At 43.8% G+C, this 19,119-nt stretch overlaps 1 long non-coding RNA gene across 2 annotated transcripts in view; it reads left to right on the top strand.

Moving 5' to 3' along the window:
* The window catches only part of LOC116666946, a 40,242-nt gene extending 31,299 nt beyond the window's left edge, over positions 1-8,943 (top strand). For both annotated transcript variants that reach the window (XR_004323749.1, XR_004323750.1), the window contains one exon: positions 8,370-8,943. This is a non-coding gene — a long non-coding RNA (uncharacterized LOC116666946). The remainder of the gene's footprint in view (positions 1-8,369) is intronic.
* The last annotated feature ends 10,176 nt before the right edge of the window (positions 8,944-19,119 follow it).

Here is a 19,119-nt window from a genome sequence, read left to right as displayed (position 1 = left end):
AGCACCTTAGAAGGTATGCGGGTGCCTCCCAGTTGCATTCACTCCACACTCACTCGCTTTAATTTCTCAATAATTTCTCCTGCTGCCTTAAGTTATGGTTCTGCTAGCTTTATTTTTGTCCCCTCCCCTTCTCTCTTTCTTATCTTTCTCTCCTCCCTCCCTCCTTTCTCTTTCCTTCCTTTTCTTCCTTCGTGGATTCGAACTTTTTAGTCTCAATAAAAGGGCTGATGTCTGCCATTGGGAAACCTTACTTCCATTTTCTCCCCCAGAAAAATGGAACAGATTTCTTTTAACTAGTGCAAGGCTCTCCTCTCTAAAAGGTTTTTATTATTGAGTGCCTGGGGTCCTTAGTTTCAGACATTTATCTTCTGGCTAAGCAGGAACAAAGGAGGGAGGCAGCCTTCTGCATCTTCTGCACCCCGAGTTTCTGAGTAATCACCCAGCGGTTAAATTGAAGCAGCCACGACATCTTCTTCATTGTGTCACTTTGGGCTTGCCTGTTAATTTATGAGCTTCAACTGTCAAAATAGTTTGTGCAACGGACCCTAAAAATGGTGATGGATCATATCAATCAATCGGGTTTTTATAGCCCTGGTTTCCCTTGCAGCAGACCTGCCTGCTGTATGCAGTGTGTTAAGAGGAAAACCACATACACAGTAGATGTGCCCAAAATGAGTACATGATATCAAAAAAATTCACCCCTTCATGGAGGGCTCTAGAGTGCTTAACATACCAATAACGCTCCACCCTGCAATGCTCATAATGACAGCCGGAAGCTCTTGGACCTGTTGAGAGGGATGTCCTTGTCCAGGAGAACCCCATCACTTTAAGCCTACCAACTCCCATTAGCATCATAACTGGGTCGTCTCAAAATGGTGCCTTCAGAGGCCAAAGACAAGCATGTGGTGATGAGATAAGGAGGATGGGGGCAAAATTCAGCTCTAATGAGACGGAAGTTTTAAAAAATCTTCGTGACTACAGAATCTAAATAGATACTCAATAATTCATAAAATCTATTTGCAGATTTGAATTGCCTTCAGATCCCTGCCTACTTTCCTGAGTAAGTTTGTCAGGGCTGGGCCACTTAATCCTGTGGGGGCTCCTTTAAATACACTTTCTGTGTTTCTTCTGGCTTCTGTGCCCTGGCTAGCGTTTATTATACAGATTTATTTTCACTTAAAAAAAATCACAAAGACAAGTTCATTATTGAAAAACCTGAACAATACAGAGAAGTATGGAAAAGAGGGGAAAAAAGCCCTCATTTTAATCCAAGGCCAGCCTCTGTTAGTATGTGTTGTATTTTCTGCCTTCTGTGAGATTTTACATATTTGAGATAATGTATCTGTACAATTTTGTCTCTAGCTTTTGAAACAATTCTCTAAGCAGTTTAACTTTTTCTGTTTGATCCCATTGTTAGTATGTATCATAGTTTATTTAGTCAATTCTTTTGTGTTGAGTGTTTTAATAGTTTATCATATTTTGTTATTATCAACAAAAGGGGCTTGCTGAAGCAATTCCAAATTTAATGACCTACCGAACTGGATACTTCCTGGTCTCTAAATATCTTCTCTCACTGCAAGAACAGCTTGCATCCCCAATGCCCTCTGGATATGAACCCTTACTAGTGTGCCCTTTCCTTGCCTTCTCTATGCAGCCGATGAACTCCTATTCATCCTTCAACACCCAGCTGAAGTACCCCTCCTCTGTGACTTCCAGATTCTCTCTCTCCATGGAGTTTGCCCCACCCTTCTTTGTGTTAGCTTCCATGCTAGTTCATCCGTGGGCTCACTGAATGGTACTTAGCCATCTCTCTGGTCTCCCTCTGTTGATCTGTAGAGCACAGTGTGTAGCTAAGTCATCTTCCTTGTTGATTCTGGCCACCCTTGGCTGCCCAGGACTGCCTGGCTTGTGTGGAACCTCCAGTCTCCTGAGCTATGCCTGGCACGCTCACAGATAAACTAGTCACTTAGAGGTACAACCCAGGTATTTGGAGGACTGAAATGAAACAACACTAAGAAAAAGAAAAAAGAAAAAAAAAACCCCAAACAAAAAACCCTTTTCAAGCTCCCAGAACTCTTCCTTGATTTCTTCTTTGGGCCTGAAGACATTTACCCTAAATGTCCCTGTTGTTGATAGCTGCTGTCAGAGTTCCTGATGGCATTTGCACTGAAAACTCCTAATTTGATATTTCTCTAGTGAATGTAATGAGTACGAGAAAGTGTCATTTAGAGCTAGTTTTCTCTTTGTGCTTTGACAAATGAAATGCACGTAGTTATCTGTAAATGAGATAATTACCTCCCTACTTTGCTAAAGGCACCTACTAGTGATTTTTTTTAGCCTGTTTCACTTACCGGAAGCTTTACAAAATGGGGAGCCCAGAGCTGTTAACAGACTTGTTGTAACAGGCTCTGAGAAAAGGAGGGGAAAAAAGACTAGTTGTTCCAAAACAATCACAGAAATAGCCCAACGAAATGGCTGGCAGTTCAGACGTAAATTTAAGTCTTCGTTGTGTTTAGAGCAAATGTAATAATAGCTGCAGCCAATATGTTTAATATTACTGATCTTCCAACAATAATTACCTAGAACTTTTAATGTCTGCAATTAGAATGCTAGCCACTCAGCGGTACAGACCTGTGGTAAACTGCATGAAATTGGATACTTGCTGTAATTGGTAATTAATCACTGTTCATTACCAGGAAGGGATGTTGTAGTTATTCTGAGTAGATACGTTATGCTAATTACAGGAAAACACAAACCTACATATTTGAATTTAGAGCTGTTAGGAAAATAAGCAACTCATGTCAATATTCTAGATCTGAGGGGAGGTTAGCCCACCCAATTACGCAATGAGGAAGGGGCCATATATATTTTGACAAGAACGCATCAGGCAAGAGATCCCCTTTTCCTAACGGTCTTGATCACATTTCTGTTCATTTCTGTGGGTAATTAAAATTCTTATCCTTTGTGCAGATTTAGAAATGGTTCCAAGTAAATATTTACATGTGCCTGTCTCCCTCAGTGAGCCCGCTTGACCATAGGACTTCAGCTACTGCGTAATCAGTGCACACGCAGCTCTGTCTAGACTTTCCTCTCAAGGCCAGGTCTCTCCTGGGATGCCCGCCAGCACCATGTCCATTTCTGCAGGCGGCTTCATCTCCTCCTTAGCTTCCTATTCTGTGAATGGGACCATCATTTCCCCAGACTTGAGACTTTAGTTATTTTTCGGGTCTTCCCACCACTTTGCCCCAAACCTACCTCGACCGTCATCAGGCCAGGCCACTTCTACTTTCACGGTCTCTGCTGCCTTCGCAGCCCCCCTCTTCTCACCACTGCTGCTCATTTGAGGGGCTCCATGTTATCTGTCAAGATTGCATCCCAGGAAAATGCAACCTATGGAGAAAGGACTTATAAAGAGGAAGTATGTCTATGAGAATTAATGTCAAAAACCTTAACCCTTGGTGAGGTCCCTGCTCCCTATTAATACTGCCCCCGACAGTCAATGACATAGAGCATAACTTACATAGACGATGAAGGAAGGACCACAGGGACCAGCCAAGCTGTGTCATCAAAGACATGGCCATAAAAGCATATCCCTGGGGTGGAGTCACAGGGTGAGGGTGGGATTACCCTCATCCACCTTTGTTACCTGCGCACTTGCATCTGGAAGCCCAGCTCCAGGTGGAAGGCAAAAATTAAGTTTGTTAAGGGTCTAAAAGCCCTGTGTCCTCCCTTAGACAGTGAAGAAAGAATGAAGTATCGACTGCTTTCTTCTGTGAATATTAATATCTCTGATAGGTCTGCTCTCTCCTGCCAAAGTTGCCCATGTAGGTGGCAAGCTAATAACATCATTGGAAAATTGGGTCATGATGGAGAAATGGGTCCTATAGAAATAAGCCACTTACAGGCAAAATGGTATACACGGAAGCCAGCAAAACCACTGGCCTAGTCCTCTCACAAGGACCTCTCCAGATCTTCGGAGCCTCTTACCTGTTCTCCCAGCACAAGAAGATTTCACAGGTGTCTCTGAGCCGTGGTGGTTCCAGTTCTGCTCTGATTATCAACTTCCACACACCTCGCACTCTGGGGCTGGTCTTGGTTTAGATTCAGAGGATTCCTTTCCTTCCTCTTGGCAGTAGAAAAATAATTCCCCATGGGCATGTGAACAGGAAATGTGGAGGCCTGATTTTGAAGTTGTTGGTGGTGGACCTATGACTTCAGAAATGGACGTCTCACCATTTCTGCCCTGGTGGCCAGTCGCCTTCACAGACAGGCTCTTCAGTGGCACACTGGGACCAAATTAATAGTCAGGTAGAATTTTAAAAATTATATGTGAAACAAATAGCCATCCTGATAGAGCATAAACTTCTTATTCTATTTCCTTCTCAACATGGCCCATCACATGGGGCTTCTTTAGCCAAATTTCATTCTGTTCCCTCTTCCATCATCTCCAGAGTCCCTGAATTGGTTCCTCACCCAACAGCACAATTTCAGCTGCGATCTCTTTCCTCTGCCTTTGTCACGGAGCTGAGTAATGATGTGACAACATGTGATTGGGCGATTGATGTCAAATGTTAGCAGCAACATTCATTTTCCCCTGAAATGGACAAAGAAGAGTATTAGTCATTGAGAAATTTCGTCTAGAAGCTACACCTCACGAGTGATGTTCCAAAATTGAATTGGTCTGAAAATTTAAAGTGGCTTTTAAGTTCTCCTCCTTTGATTGTTCCTCAGGTCACGTAGAGTTTTGAGAGGTTGAGGGAGCAAGTTAGTGATGGGAGCTGCAAGTGTCATTTGTTAGCTCCCTGACTCCTCCGCAGAAATCCATTCCTCCAGAGACAGGATGTCCCTGAGACCTAGTGTCCCATGGAGAAAAATCCTGGGCTGTGGAGATGGGCAGATCTGGGCTCCAGGCTTGGATCTACCACTCCCTGGTTACTCTGTGAGCCTCAATTTCCCCATTTGTGAAATAGGATTAAAAATAAGGATGATTGCCATCCTCATTTTGCAGAAATAAGAAAATAAGATTTAGAGAGGTGAATAAGGGGCACTAATAGGGAGTGAGTATGGCAGGGCATGACCCTCCCTAGGGCCATTGAGTCTCCAGCTCCAAACCAGTGAGATCTTGCCCCGTCTTCCAGCCTCACCAAGAGGGCACGGGGCTTCTCACATACACTCCACGCAGAGAGCTGTCACCCCTCCAGCAATAACCAACCGGTGTGTCTGTGCACGACTTGGGTTCAGAGACAGGGCTCCCCCAAGGTCCCCCAAAGGTCCTTCCCCTTGAATCCAAAATGACCCTGGATGAAAGCTTAAAATTCCCGCTCTCTGTGATCAGCATTTTTCAAGGAAAAGAAATATGCAGCAGCCTGTGCTAGTTATTTAACACCTGGGAAGGCTCCTGCTCGCCCTGAGCCCTCCGTGCTCTCCGAAGTTACTGATATCATCGTTGGGAATGGCTTCCACCCACGGCTCTGATTCATGGCCTGGTTATGATTGTGATTCATAGCCTGCTAAGAAGCGGGTACGGGCGGTGTGTTACTTAGAAGCAGTGCCGAGGAATAGGTCCACCGATGTGATGCAGCCAGATATGCTAATGAGATCGATGCAACGTTACATTAAAAAATCCAAACCTCATTTGCAAGTGAATGTTAATAAGGAGCAAAAGCTCAGCTCAGGCTGGACTGGAATCAATGGCAGGACTAGTTCTTCCTCAGTTAAGTAACATAATTTGTTCAATTTGTTTTATGTCAGTAAGTGAAGAACCTTTTACTCACTTTGATTCATGGAAGGAGGTTAGACAATGGTACAGTAGAAAGGAAATTAACATTTAACCTGCCTGGCTGGGTTTTCTAAAGGATGTCTCAATATGACTGAGGCGGTGTGCGTAAATTCTCCTGATAAACCAGAATGAAACAGCAGCTATTTAAATCCCAAAGATACTCTGGGTGGCAGATATTATACTCCAAAGAGAGACCAGGGGATGTTGGGTCAGGAACTGGAAGACCTGAATTCTAGCCTCATCAATTACTTATTACATGGCTCTAGTCACAAATTCCCCAGGCCTCAGTTCTTGCATCTGTACAATGGAGTTAATGATGCTGACTGCAAAGAGATGTTGTGAGTTCATAAACTGTGACATACCCATATGTCAAAGGATTGCTCTAACAGTTATTTACAGAGCTCCTGCTGTGTGCTGGGCACCATGCTAGTTGCTGGAGATACAGCGATGAACAGAATTGTCAGGGCCCTTGACCTAAAAAAAATAATGGTCTGATGAGGCATCTCTTAAAGTTTTTTATTATGAAAAATTTCAAACCTTTACCAGAGTGGGCAGAATATTATAATGAACCTCACCTACCCAGCACTCAGATTCAAGCATTAACATGATTTTGTTGTGTGTGTGCTTTGCTGATCTTTCCTGGGTTTTGCTGAATTATTTTAAAGCAAATCGCAGACACTGTATTCCTTTTCTGTTGCTGTACAACAAATTTGCACAGATTTAGCTGCTAAAGCAACACACATTTGTTATCTCACAGTCTCTGTGGTTTAGAAGCCTGGGCGCGACTTAGCTGGGTCCTCTGCTCGGTCGCACAAAGCTTCAGTCCACGTGTCAGCCAGGCTGGGATCTCACCTGGGGCTCGGGGGCCTCAGCCTCATGTGGTTGTTGGCAGAATTCAGTTCCCTGTGGTTGTAGGATTGAGGCCCTCAGGTCCTAGAGGAGGTCCTCTCCACAGGCATCTCACCACATGGCTGTTTGCTTCTCCTTTAAGGCCAGTGGGGGAATCTCTTTGATAATTTACCTTGGGCTAAGGGCTCATCTGATTAGGTCAGGCCCACCCAGGGTAATTTTCCTTTTGATCAACTCATAGGCAGCTGATTAACCACCTATCATGGGAGCAATATACCATCATATTACAGGTTTTGCCCCCATGCAGGGGGAGGGTATTGTTCAGAATGGATACACTTGGGAGTGTGAATCTTGGGAGCTGTCTTAGAATTTTGCCTACCATGAACATTTCATCCCTACCATCTTAAATATGCATTTCTATGAATGATGGGCATTTTCTTTGTGCAACTACAATTTTATGGTAATATCTGATAGGAGTTGTTATGTTAGTCAGCTCAGGGTATGTTATGCTGTCATAATAAATGACCCCCAAATCTCAGTGACTTCCAACTACAAAGTTTTGTTTTTTTGGCTCATGTTCCACATGCTTCTTTGGCGTCAGCTCTCTATCCTGAGGCGCAGTTTGAAGGAAGTGCCCATTTCTGGGAAAAGAGATGGAAGAACATGAAAGACTTTTCAAGCTTCATCTAGGAAGTGTCCATGTCACTTCTTCTCAGCTCTCCTTTGCTCATCCTGCTCTCCATGGGCTGGGAGTGCAGTCCTTCCACAGAGAGGGGTCTTTAGGAGACAGTTGAATGGGTGTATATTTTAAAGCAAATAATGGAGTCTCCAAGTTATCTCTTAAGTATCTTTTATTCTAGAAGAGTCTCACTTGCACACTTTTTTCCCCACAAGCCACTGACCCATTGGAGAAAATGGTCAGTTGTCCGGCAGAATGTTATCCATTCTGAATTCGTCTGTTTGCTTCTTTGTGGTGTCATTTCACTTGTATCTTTATATCCTATATTTCTTGTGAGCCAGAAGTTACCTCTAATGAACATTTTGGGGCAGGAATCCTTCACAGCATATTGGTGTATGGTGTTTGGTACTTCCTATTTTATCACATCAAAATGCACGTGATGTTTGGCAAGGAAATCTTTTTAGAAACTTGATACTTTTTAACTGAAATTCTTACTCTTATGTCCTCACATCCATTTATCAGACATTTGTTAGTGATTGGGCCCTGTGCCAAGCCTGGGCATGTGATGAGGTGAATAAAACAAAGCCCCTGACTTAAGGATCTCACAGTTCAGTTGGAGGGGACAGACTTCAAGTGCAATGAGAACAATTAGGCAAGAAAAAGAAACACAAAGTATTCAAACTGGAAAGGAAGGAGTAAAAATATCTTTATTTGCAGATGACATGATATTGTATATGGAGACCAGTAAGGAATCCACAAAATCATCTTTCTGTATATCGGCAGTGAACAATCCAAAAATGAAATTAAGAAAACCAGTTTATCTACTGTAGTATCAAAAAAGAGTAATGTTCTTATAAATAAATTTAACAAAAGAATTTAAGGCATGTACACTGAAAACTACAAAATAGCATTGAAATAAATTAAAGAAGACTTAAGTAAATGAAAGGATATTTGTGTTCATGGGTTAGAAGACAATATTTTTAAGATAGCGATACTCTCCAAATTCACCTATAGATTCAACACAATTTGTATCAAAATCTCAACTGGCTTTTTTTTTTGCAGAAATTGACAAACCAATCTTAAAATTCATATGGAATCCAAGAGACCCAGGATGGCCAAACCAATCTTGAAAAAGGAAGAAAGTTGGGGGATTCATATTTCCCAACTTTAAAACTTACTACCAAGCAACAGGTAATCAAGACAGTGAGGCGCTGGCATAAGGACAGACACACAGATCAATGGACTAGAATTGAGAGTCAAGAAGTAAACTCATATATTCATGAGTAAATGACTTTTAACAAGAGTGCTAGGAACATTCAAATGGGGAAAACAGTGTTTTCAACAGATGGTGCTGGGACAGCTGGGTGTCTCAGGCAAGAGGATAAAATTGGACCTCTGCCTCACACCACACCTATGCAAGATTAACTTAAAATGGGTAAAAGACCTAAATGTAAGACAGAAAACTGTAAACTCTTAGGAGAAAGCAGGTACAGATATTTGTGGAATGGTTTCTTCGATATGAAACCAAAAGGGTAAACAACCAAAGAAAAAATAAATTGGACCCCATCAAAGTAAAAAACTTTTGCTCTTTAAAAGATGCTATTAAAAAAGTGAAAATACAACCCATTGAGTGGAAAAGATATTTGCAAATCATATATCTGATAAGTGTCTAGTATCCAGAATGTATAAAAAATTCCTACAACTCAGCAACAGAAAACCAAAGAACCTGTTTTAAAAATTGAGCAAAGGACTTAGACATTTCTCCAAAGAAGATATACAAATGGCCAACAAGAACACGGAAAGATACTTTACCTTACTGATCATTAGAGAAACTGAAACCCAAACCACAGTGAGATACCACCCTATGCACATTAGGATGGCTACGATTAAAAATAAAACCCAAAAGATGACGGGTATTGACAGAGACGTGGAGAAACTGGAACTCTTGTTCACTGTTGGTGGAAATATAAAATAATGCAACTGCTTTGGAAACCAGTTTGACAGTTTCTCAAATGTTAAACCTAGAGTGACCACATGATCCAGCAATTCCCCCACGTGATCCAGCAATTCTTAGATCTATTCCCAAGAGAACTGAAATATGTCCACACAAAAACGTGTCCATGGATGGCATGGCAGCATTACTTGTAACGGCCAAAAAGTGGAAACAACTAAAAAATATCCATTGACCGATGAAAGAATAAACAAAGTATGGTATATTTATACAATGGGCTATTATTTGGCAATAAAAAGTAATGGATACACTGATGCATGCTACAGTGTGGCTGAACCTTGAAAACATTATGCTGAGCAGAAAAAGTTAATCACGAAAGACCACATGTTGTATGATTCCGTTGATATGAACTGCCCAGAATAGGCAAATCCATAGAGGTAGAAAGTAGATTAGTGGTTGACAGGTACCAGTAGTGGGAGAGGAATGGGAAGTGACTGACAGTGGGGCACAGGTTTCTTTCTGGGGTGATGAAATTCTTTTGCAACTGGTAATAATTGCTATACAACCTCATGGAAATAGGTGGCTGCCAAGGTCCTTCCCAGAGGCTAAATGCCAATTCAATCCACAAGGGACAGGGGTGAACTCTTGGGGGTGTCAGATAGAGGTCACCCTAAAGGAGGTCCAGAAGGGATGAGGAAGAGTTCCAGGGAGCCAGGCAGCAGGTCCAGGATGGAAGATCTGGACCAAAAAAATGTATTCACTTGGTACTTAGGCTCTCCAGAGCTGCATCCTCAGATGCTGCTGGAGACACTGGTTGGATAATGGGCCCTGGACCCCCCATTTCCTCTTGAATCAAAGCAGCCCTGCTCCTGCCTGTTTCAAAGGTGGTGCCTCTAGGTAAGACTTTGTTCAAACAAAAATTTCTGTGATGCAAAACTCCTGACTTTAGTGAGCAATCCTCAGCGTTGTCACTTGTACTACTGGAATATTAGTGAGTCTGCATCTAATAAGGAAGAACATGATGACATTGGCAGTGACCATCACCCACAGTTGTAGCCACCATTCACGGGCCACTAAATATGTGTCGGGCCGCATTCTAGGCGTGCAATATTTGATGTTCGATATTCTAGGTGCAACCCTAATGTGGTGAATGGTCTTCTCATTTTACAAGTGAGGAGCCTGAGGCTCTCAGAATTGTCTTGATGAAGTTTACACAATTAGGGCTGTTGATCTGGGAAATGAACTCAGACCTTTTTAGCTCAGAGGCTGGTGCCCTTATTGTCTCCCTGCCTTGCCCTTGAACAGTGCTTCACAGTCAGTTCTTCTGTGGCAGCCCTGCGAAGGAGGACCTGCTGTTATTCCCATTCTACAGTTGAAGAGAATGAGGCGCTGAATCTCAGTGCGGGCTGCAGAATGGTGAGACGGGATGGGTGCTCTGTGTACAGTGAAGCCACCCTGTTCCCTGTGCCAACCAGGGGAGCCCGCCAGAGCACAGAGACTGGGCCGGTGTTCAGTGTGGCCACCCCTCCCTGGCCATCCTTCTCAGTATACATGAGATGCTCAAATTATGATGTTTTATTCTAATGACAAAGGGTATAACAAGCACAGGAAATGGCCTGGCATTAATCTCCACTCCATCTTGTGGCAGTGACTACAATGAAAATGAGAAATAGTTTAAGCTTAACCCATTCTCATTACAATCATAATTACATTTTGTGGTCATTCTTAGTTTCTAGCAGAACCCAACTGCTCTCCATGTCAATTTGAAAGATACAGACACCCTTAATTTTTCTCCAGCGTTCATCTGCCCAGCCATCTGCCGAGGACTGATCCTTGGGAAGCTGAAAATTAGGCCTAAGGAACTTATCTGTTTTATGTTTTAAATGGTTTGGCGCGGACCTGCTAAACATCTGGATAAATGTAATTTACATGCATGTGCCTCAAAAAACATTGAATCAGGCAACCGCTTTATCTTTCTAATAATATGTTTAATAAAATACTTAAGTTTGGGCCCTGATTATACAGCTAATGGCACTGGGAGACAACCAAGAAGCATGCTGGGTGGCAAGAGAGGAAGGGCTGGGGACCAAAACTTGCTAAGGACAACCCTCCAATTCTTAAGCCATCACTGGGGTCCTGAGTGCATCTGTCCCTGCAGACACTGTGCACCAATAGCATTCGTCACAGTAACTGCACGGCACACAGCTCTGCGGGGTTCTTTTGTGGCTGTTGTGTAACAAATCCATTTACCAATAAGTATCTCTCCCAGTGGTTCATTCATTCTTTTTACACATACTAATTGAGCACCTGTCATGTGCTGGGCATTGGCCAGGAGCTGGGCACAAAAACAAATACTTTCAGGGGGTCCACTTTCTGGGGGTCAACACAGCACAGAAGGCTATCAGGGTGCAGAGGAACACCCCAATCCATATCTACCTCCTGGGGTGGAGGGAGGAAGCCCTCTCAGCATCCCAGCATCCCAGCCTGGCCTCAGCTGGTTGTGGGACGTGGGGAAATCACCTAGCATCCCTGGGCATCAGCTTTTCCACCTTTAAAAGCATCTACCTGGGGCTGTGGGGAGGTAAAGTAGGTACCTATGTTGAAGTGCTTATTAGACTGTCTGGCGTCTACTAAGGACTCACTAAGTAGTTGGCAGGGATTTGTTAGGGGTGGGGACAGGATGTGTGTTCCAGGGTGAGGGCTCAGCCCATGCTAAGATCCAGCCCTGTGAAGGAACACATGAGCATGGCTGGGCTGGAGAGGAGTGGGGAGCAGCAGCAGAGGCTGGATCCTTGGGCAGCCTGGGTGCCAGGCTAGGGAAATTGGGCTTCACCACCGTGCCACGGGGAGCCTTGAAGCCGGGGAGGAGGTAGAGAGGAGATGATCAGGCATTTTGGAAACATCATTCTGGCTACAGGGTGGAGAATGAGTCCCTCCAAACTCAGGTGAGACGAGGGGCAGGGAGGTTTGGCAACAATTCCAAAGAGAACCTTGGTGGTGGTAGGTTTTGGTGGATTTTGTCTTATCATGAATGGTGTTTTACATAGTTTTGTTTAAGAGAGCTTTTGGAGAATTTAGATCCTTGGACGGAACTATTTCGGAATGCCCCCTGTCAGAGCCCCCTGCCCAGCCCAGTGGGTGTAGAGCCAGGTTACATTTTTTTTTTACCAGAGAGTAGGTTCTTGTCTCACACAGGAAAGAATTCAAGAGTGAGCCAGAGTAAAGTGAAAGCAAGTTTATTGGAGAGATAGGCTTTCCACAGACAGAGTGTAGAATGTCTCAGAAGCGAGACCCCGAGGTGTGGGGGTGGTTAGATTTTATGGGCTGGGTAATTTCATATGCTAACAAGTGGGAGGATTAGTCCAACTATTTTGGGGAAGGGACGAGGGTTTCCAGGAATCGGGCCCCCACCCACCCACTTTTTGGCATTTCATGGTCAGCCTGGGAACTGTCATGGCACCTGTGGGTGTGTTATTTAGCATGTTAATGTATTACAATGAGCATATAATGAGGCTCAAAGTCTACTGGAAGTCAAATCCTCTGCTGTCTTGGGCCAGGTTGATTCTAACCAGTTTGTGTCGTATCCTCAACGACTATGTCTTTTTTTTTCTTTTCTTTTTTTAGCTATGTCATTCTTATAATGGTTGTGCCTGGCCCCCTTCCCTCCTGTTTCACTTTTATTTCAAGTGCCCACTTTGGGCAAGGTGTGGAGCATGGTACCACAGAGTTGGGGCATTGGGGCTGTGGCCCAGTTTGCACTCAGAGTCCTGGGGTTTGAGGGTCCCTCCCGCCTCCCCTGCAGAACCCTCACTCTGTCCAGTGACCAAGGGCTCTATGTAAACACAGTCGGGATGCTGGGAGTGGGGTGAGGCTATGGACCTGTGCTAACTGGCCATGTGATCTGGGCACAGAGCAGAATCCAGAAAGAGCTTCTGGATTGGTGGGTTTCACAGCTGAGTCTCCTGGTAGCTCTTTCTGACTTGTGGACTGCTTTTTCCCAATGGCGCAGGGTCCAGCAAGTCAACACGTGTAGGAGACCCACTGTCTCACCTTGCTGCTCCAGTCAGTATCCTGTTGTATCTTGGATTGGTTTTGAAATGTAGTATTAGGCCTCACAACACCATTTAAAAATAAATTCACAGATACAGGCAGGGCAGTTGGCAAAGGAAATCAGGACAGTAGATGAACACTGAAAGGGAAAACACCGTGATAAGATTGGAAAAGTGAATTAGACATTTGCCATTAGACCTGCTAGGAAACGAGACTGGCCCTAACTGACGCGGCAGATCTTCACACGAACTCGGAGGCCTGCCCTGTCCTCGTCCAGCTGTCCCTCCCACCCAGTCCTGAGTCATCCTCAGCTGGCTCCGAGCAGCAGCCTCAGGCTGGGCAGCTCATAATAGGCGGTGGAATTAGATCTGACCTTTACAATTGTGGCTTCTTTTTTTAATTATTAAATTTAAAAATGATTAAATCTCAAATGAGCTGAAATCTTTTGTACGAAGAACCCGTCTATCATTGCTTTTGTCCGTAAAAATATGTTTAACCTCAACCACATAATTAACGCCAGTGAATCCACCAGGCCGGTCAGCGTTATTCTGTGCATGGAGAGCTTGGCCGTTCTCATCTGAAAAGGACTGTGTTAGTTCCCTCGCAGGCATTTTCTCAAGTTTCTTGGCAAAAGCTAGAGGTGGAAAGTTGAATCTCACCTGGAATAGCTTCCACTTTGCCTCCTCCCATCCCCTCCACAATCCAGGTTGAACAGAAAATGCTTCACAATGAGAGAGAAATGTCTAACAAAGGGCAATTAGCCAGGCTGACAGCACATGTTGGGAGAGGATGTGTGTCAGGGGCAGGGATTCAGAGGAGTCAAGTCAGCGTCATGAAGCCCTCGGGTGAAGGCCCAGCCTCAGACACCAGCCGCAGCTTCCCAGCAGGACAGAGGCAAAGTGCAAGTCTGGTGGCATTGAAAGCAGAGATTCCAAACAGGGTTCTGGGAATCTCGGCTCCCCCCGTCGTGCTGAAAGAGCACTGGCTTGAGAGCCCAATGGACTTGAGTTAGGATTTGCATCTTGGCTGCTCGTTGGATATCACCAAATTATTTGCCATCGAATTTTGCAAGTCACTAAACCATTCGGAGCCTCATCTTTCTTATTTATGAAATAAAGGTAAAGAATAAGCATCTTGCAGAGTTACTGTGGTTTAAATGGGATAATATGTCAGATTCTTAGCACAGAGCTTAGCACATAGAAATCAGCTACCTTTCTTCTTTTCCTTTTATTCCTCTTCCTTCTTCTTCTTCCTTAAAAATGGGCTGGCCAAACCGGAAATGGCCAAATAAAAGCTGTGTGTGCATGAAGGGTGTGAGGAGTTCCTGCCCCTTCAAATATCAGGATATATATAATGCAGCTACAGTCATCATGATAGTGTGGTCCTGGCCCAACAACAGACAACACGTCTAATGGAACTGGATAGAAAAGGTGGATGTGGACCATGCACAAATGACACTGCAGACCATTGTGGGGAAGCCGGGAGCACTGGTTAACCACATGGGAGAAATGAAATGGGATCCTGACCTCACACCATACACAAAAGTTGATCCCAGATAGATTAAATGTGAGAGGCAAACCTTGAACATATTAAGAAGAAAACAGAGAAGACTCCTTCATGACCTCAAGATGGGACAGGGTTCCTTAAGAAAAATACAGAAAGGTTGGTAAGTTAGACTACCTGAAAACTCACAACTTGTTTCAACAAAGACTTGGATAAGCTAATTGCAACACAAATAACAAAAGATTAGTATTCAGAGTATAGAGAAATGGGAAATAATCAGTAAGAAACCAATAAACAGTGCAACAGAAATGTGGGCAAAGACTTGTTCGTATAGTTTATGAACTAGTAAAAAGGACTGGCCAATTACAAAGATGCTTTACCACAATTGTTATGAGGCAAATGCAAATTAAAACCACAAAGAAACTGTGTGAAATGATGGATGTATTAACTCACCTTATTGTGGTGAGCATTTCACAACATATACATAAATCTGATCATTACATTGTACACCTTAAACTTATACAATGTTTGCTTGATGTCAGTCTTCATAAAGCTTAGAAAAACATTATCTGTCCACCAGTCATGTACTATGACTAATTCTGCTTGTTCCACACAACCAGCCACTGAAGTTTCTTTATTCCTTGATTTTGTCCTAAGTATTCCTCATCACCTTAGGATAATAACGATATAGCTACATTTAGACACACACACACACACACAACCCCACAAAGTCCTACTGTTTCACTCTTGACAGGTTGACGAAAGTTAAGAAGTCTGACAATACCCTGTATCCGTGAGGATGTGGAGAATGGGAACTCTTACTTATTGCTGAGAGAGAGTAAATTGAATAACCATTTTGGAAAACAAACAGGCATTGTCTTACGAAGCTACGTGTGTGCGCCCCAGCACTCCCACTCCTAGGTACATGCTAGACCTCAGGGAAGCTCTTGTTTTCATGCACCGCACAAGACGTGCTCTGAGGACTTTCATAGCAGCCCTGTGGGGAGAAGGAAAACACTGGAAACCACCCTAATGTCCACTGATGTGAGAATGGTTAGATTGGCTATGAGGATTACACATACGTGAAAACAGATGAGCCGCCGTGCCCCTCAAACACCTGCGTGAATCTTAGAAACGAAGTGCTGAGTGAAAAAAGCAACTTTCAGGAGATCATACAGAGTAAAATGCCATGCTTATAAAACTCAAAACCCACTCAACATGGAAGAATATTGTTTGGATGACAGAATGGTAAGACCACAATTCAAGATCCAGGCTACCCCTTTGGAAGAGGCCAGGGGATGAACTGGGTTGGAGCAAACAGACCACATCACCAGTGCTGGGAACCTCCTGTTTCTTGGGTGCGTGTTGATTTCACAATGTGTGTGTGTTATTATTATGCTTCTTTCATAGCTTGCACACACTGTTTCAAATATGTTTTGTGTGTCATACTCCTTTTGTGAGTCAAGTATTGTGTAATTAAAACCGGAAATAGCACAGAGTGTGTGGAAGGGCTAGGGCTTGACTGGCTGTGGCTGCAGGCATGGTTGGCTCTCGGGAAGGTGGGGAGTGACAAGACCCCTGAGCCATGTAACCAAAGAGGCTGAGCTCACCCTGGGAGGAGGGGAGAGGTGACGTTCTCATGCAGGCTTCTTCCAAGATCCCCAACATGTTTGGGGACATCCTGGGAAAGGAGGGGGACCACCCATGGAAATTCACATATGAAAGAGAACAGAGCCCAGAGTTCCTGGTGATGGGAACCGGCTTTGCCAACGGTGGTCTGTTGGGACTTCTCTTCCCACTTAATGTCCAGTATTAGAGTTGTGTGGTGTAGGCTGTTACTAGACTCTTTAACATAAAAAATAAGGCTGCTGTGATGGGGGGACGTCTGTGAGCTTCAGCCTCACAGCCGTTAATCTGTCTGTAGGGACATGGTGCTGTTGGAATGAACACCTGGGACGTTCTCTTTTCTACAGTTTTGGGAACACAGTGGTTTTGAAGCACAAAGACAGTGGGAAAGAGCTAGTCTACTGAATGTCTGTTGTCCTAGAGAATTTTCAATGAAGTAAAATTCAAAAATGAAATGTAGTGTGTTCTTTCAAAGATAGAGCGTATGAGAAGGCTCTTTGCCCTGTGGAATTAGGACCAGGCCCCAGTGGGGAAAGATCAAATGCCTGTTTCTTCTGCTCCCAACCCTGCCTGTTAAAAAACGGCCTCTCTTCAGTAGAGTGGACCTGAAGGAATGTGGATGGTCCTTTGTTTCAGCAGAACGTGGATTAACACTCCTAAAGATGCACTGAGCGGCCGACAGTAATGCCTTTTATGGAGCTGGTGTGGCATTGCAGTGACCTGGAAATAAGGGGTCAGTGAAAGCATCTGGAGTTTGGGGTGTTGTTTTCTTATTTGTTTATTCAGAAAAATCTCACTGTGGGTTCTGTTCCCAGTCATTTAGCAAAGGTCCCCAGTTTGATCCATTGTCTTTTATGTCAGAAGAAGTAGGGGGCTACAGACCCCAAGAAGGCTGGTCCGATGGGAGTCTTGGTTTCTGCTTACACTGATACTGTTGAAACCATGTCCCTTTTAAAAAAAATGCCGTCCTATGGAAATCACCAGCAGAGATTAGCAGAAGGATCTTGCTGCTGGCGATCCTAATTCGATCAGTATCAGGGATTTTGCTTCTTACTGTGAAGTTAAAACAGGATTCTGCCCCCTCCCGCTGCCGTTTTACTGTCATCTCCCATATTTAAAATGGGTTAAAAATCTCTGCCCAAAATGGACTAAGCAGGGCTCAAGCGTTTAAATTGCAAAACCTAATTTGATAATGCATGGCTTCCCTGTGCTTTACAAAGATAGGTTTTTAAAACTCATATAACATCAGAATATGGAAAAACTTGGCCATTCCCCTCTCCCCACCACCATGCCCAGCCCCAGTCGTGAACGCTTGTATTTTCCCAATGCTTAAAATATGGAAAAGGTAACAATTAACATTGTGCTCCTAGTGCATGTGGTGGCTCTAAATAGCTTATGGGCTCTCTGTCCATCTAGAAGCAATAAAGTCACGTGTGTTATTGCATTAAATGAAAGAAGCATCTCAGATCGCTACACATGAAGATCTCTTTCCCAGTGGCCGGCAGAACCCTGGGGAAGACCTACCTTCCCTTCCCTTCCCTTCCCTTCCCAGTCGGCTTGAGAGCTGGGAGGATGGGCAGAGAAGCCTGGAAAACCGGTTGGCTTCTAATTGTGTCTTTACAGCCAACTAGGCTACCAAAATGATTGTCTTTTTCTCTCCGAGCCTTACTGACCTGTGGCTAATGAGATTTGTGTTTCGATTAGTTGTAGAACATAAATTAGCTAATCAATGGCAATGGATTCACATTATTTCTCATACATGAGTTCTGCTGCAGTGATCTGTATTGAATATTCAAATCAATTTCGAATACTCTGAATGATCCCGCTCCTGTAGCCCGCTGGAATCTGGTGGCATCTGCGGCCTCCTCTCGGATGAGGGCTAGGCTGAGCTCAGCTAACACACCAGCCTCTCGTGGCTTCCAGAGTTCAGCAAACTGCCTTGCTTTCCCTTATACACGATAATGGCCAAATAGGGCTTGGGAGAAAGCTGTGTGGAAAAAGCAAGAGTAACTCCAGGAGAACTTACAGCCCGAGGTGGCCTCTTTCTTGAAAAGCGAGGGCTAAATGGACGTCAAAAAGCAGAGATCTGATTTCAGGATTCTGACATGCAAACTTTGCAGAGAGCATGCTCCTGGGGTCCGTGTCTTCACTTTTCAGCACCAGGAAGCGTATCTTCACTCCTTGCTGGAGTTGTCTCATCTGTACAATTAACTGGCATCTCGGCATAAAATGTGGAAATTTGTACAGTCTTCAAGGCATCTGTGGGCTTTATGGTACAAGTTCTGTTAGTACTGAAGCCACAGAAAATTGAATGTTCCCCCAAGAACTTCCAGATGTGCTTTATTCTAATGGGGTCATTATGCAGTAAATTAAAAAGCAGGGTAAATGGAACTGTAAAATTTAAATTACTCTAAAACCACATCTCTTTGCTTTGAGCATTCATTTGTGGGGTTGCATTTGCAATAAATGTGAATTAGGCAGCTGCAATAACTGTTAATCATATATTTATAAAATAGTAATGAGGAAATGAATAGCAGAGTAAGACAGCTGCACATTTCTCTGTCAGTGTGTCAACTGTGAACATAATAAGATAGGGGAACATTGTTTGGTGCCGGGCTGATAATACAGCTGAATGTAAGAGATCGCTTCAGCCTCTTAACTTTACATGAAATTATACATAAA

The sequence above is a fragment of the Camelus ferus genome, chromosome 11, assembly GCF_009834535.1.
Source record: "Camelus ferus isolate YT-003-E chromosome 11, BCGSAC_Cfer_1.0, whole genome shotgun sequence".
In the NCBI taxonomy this organism is placed as follows: Eukaryota; Metazoa; Chordata; class Mammalia; order Artiodactyla; family Camelidae; genus Camelus; species Camelus ferus.
The sequence above is the reverse complement of the archived record's forward strand: the minus strand, read 5'-3'. Positions and strand labels throughout refer to the sequence as shown.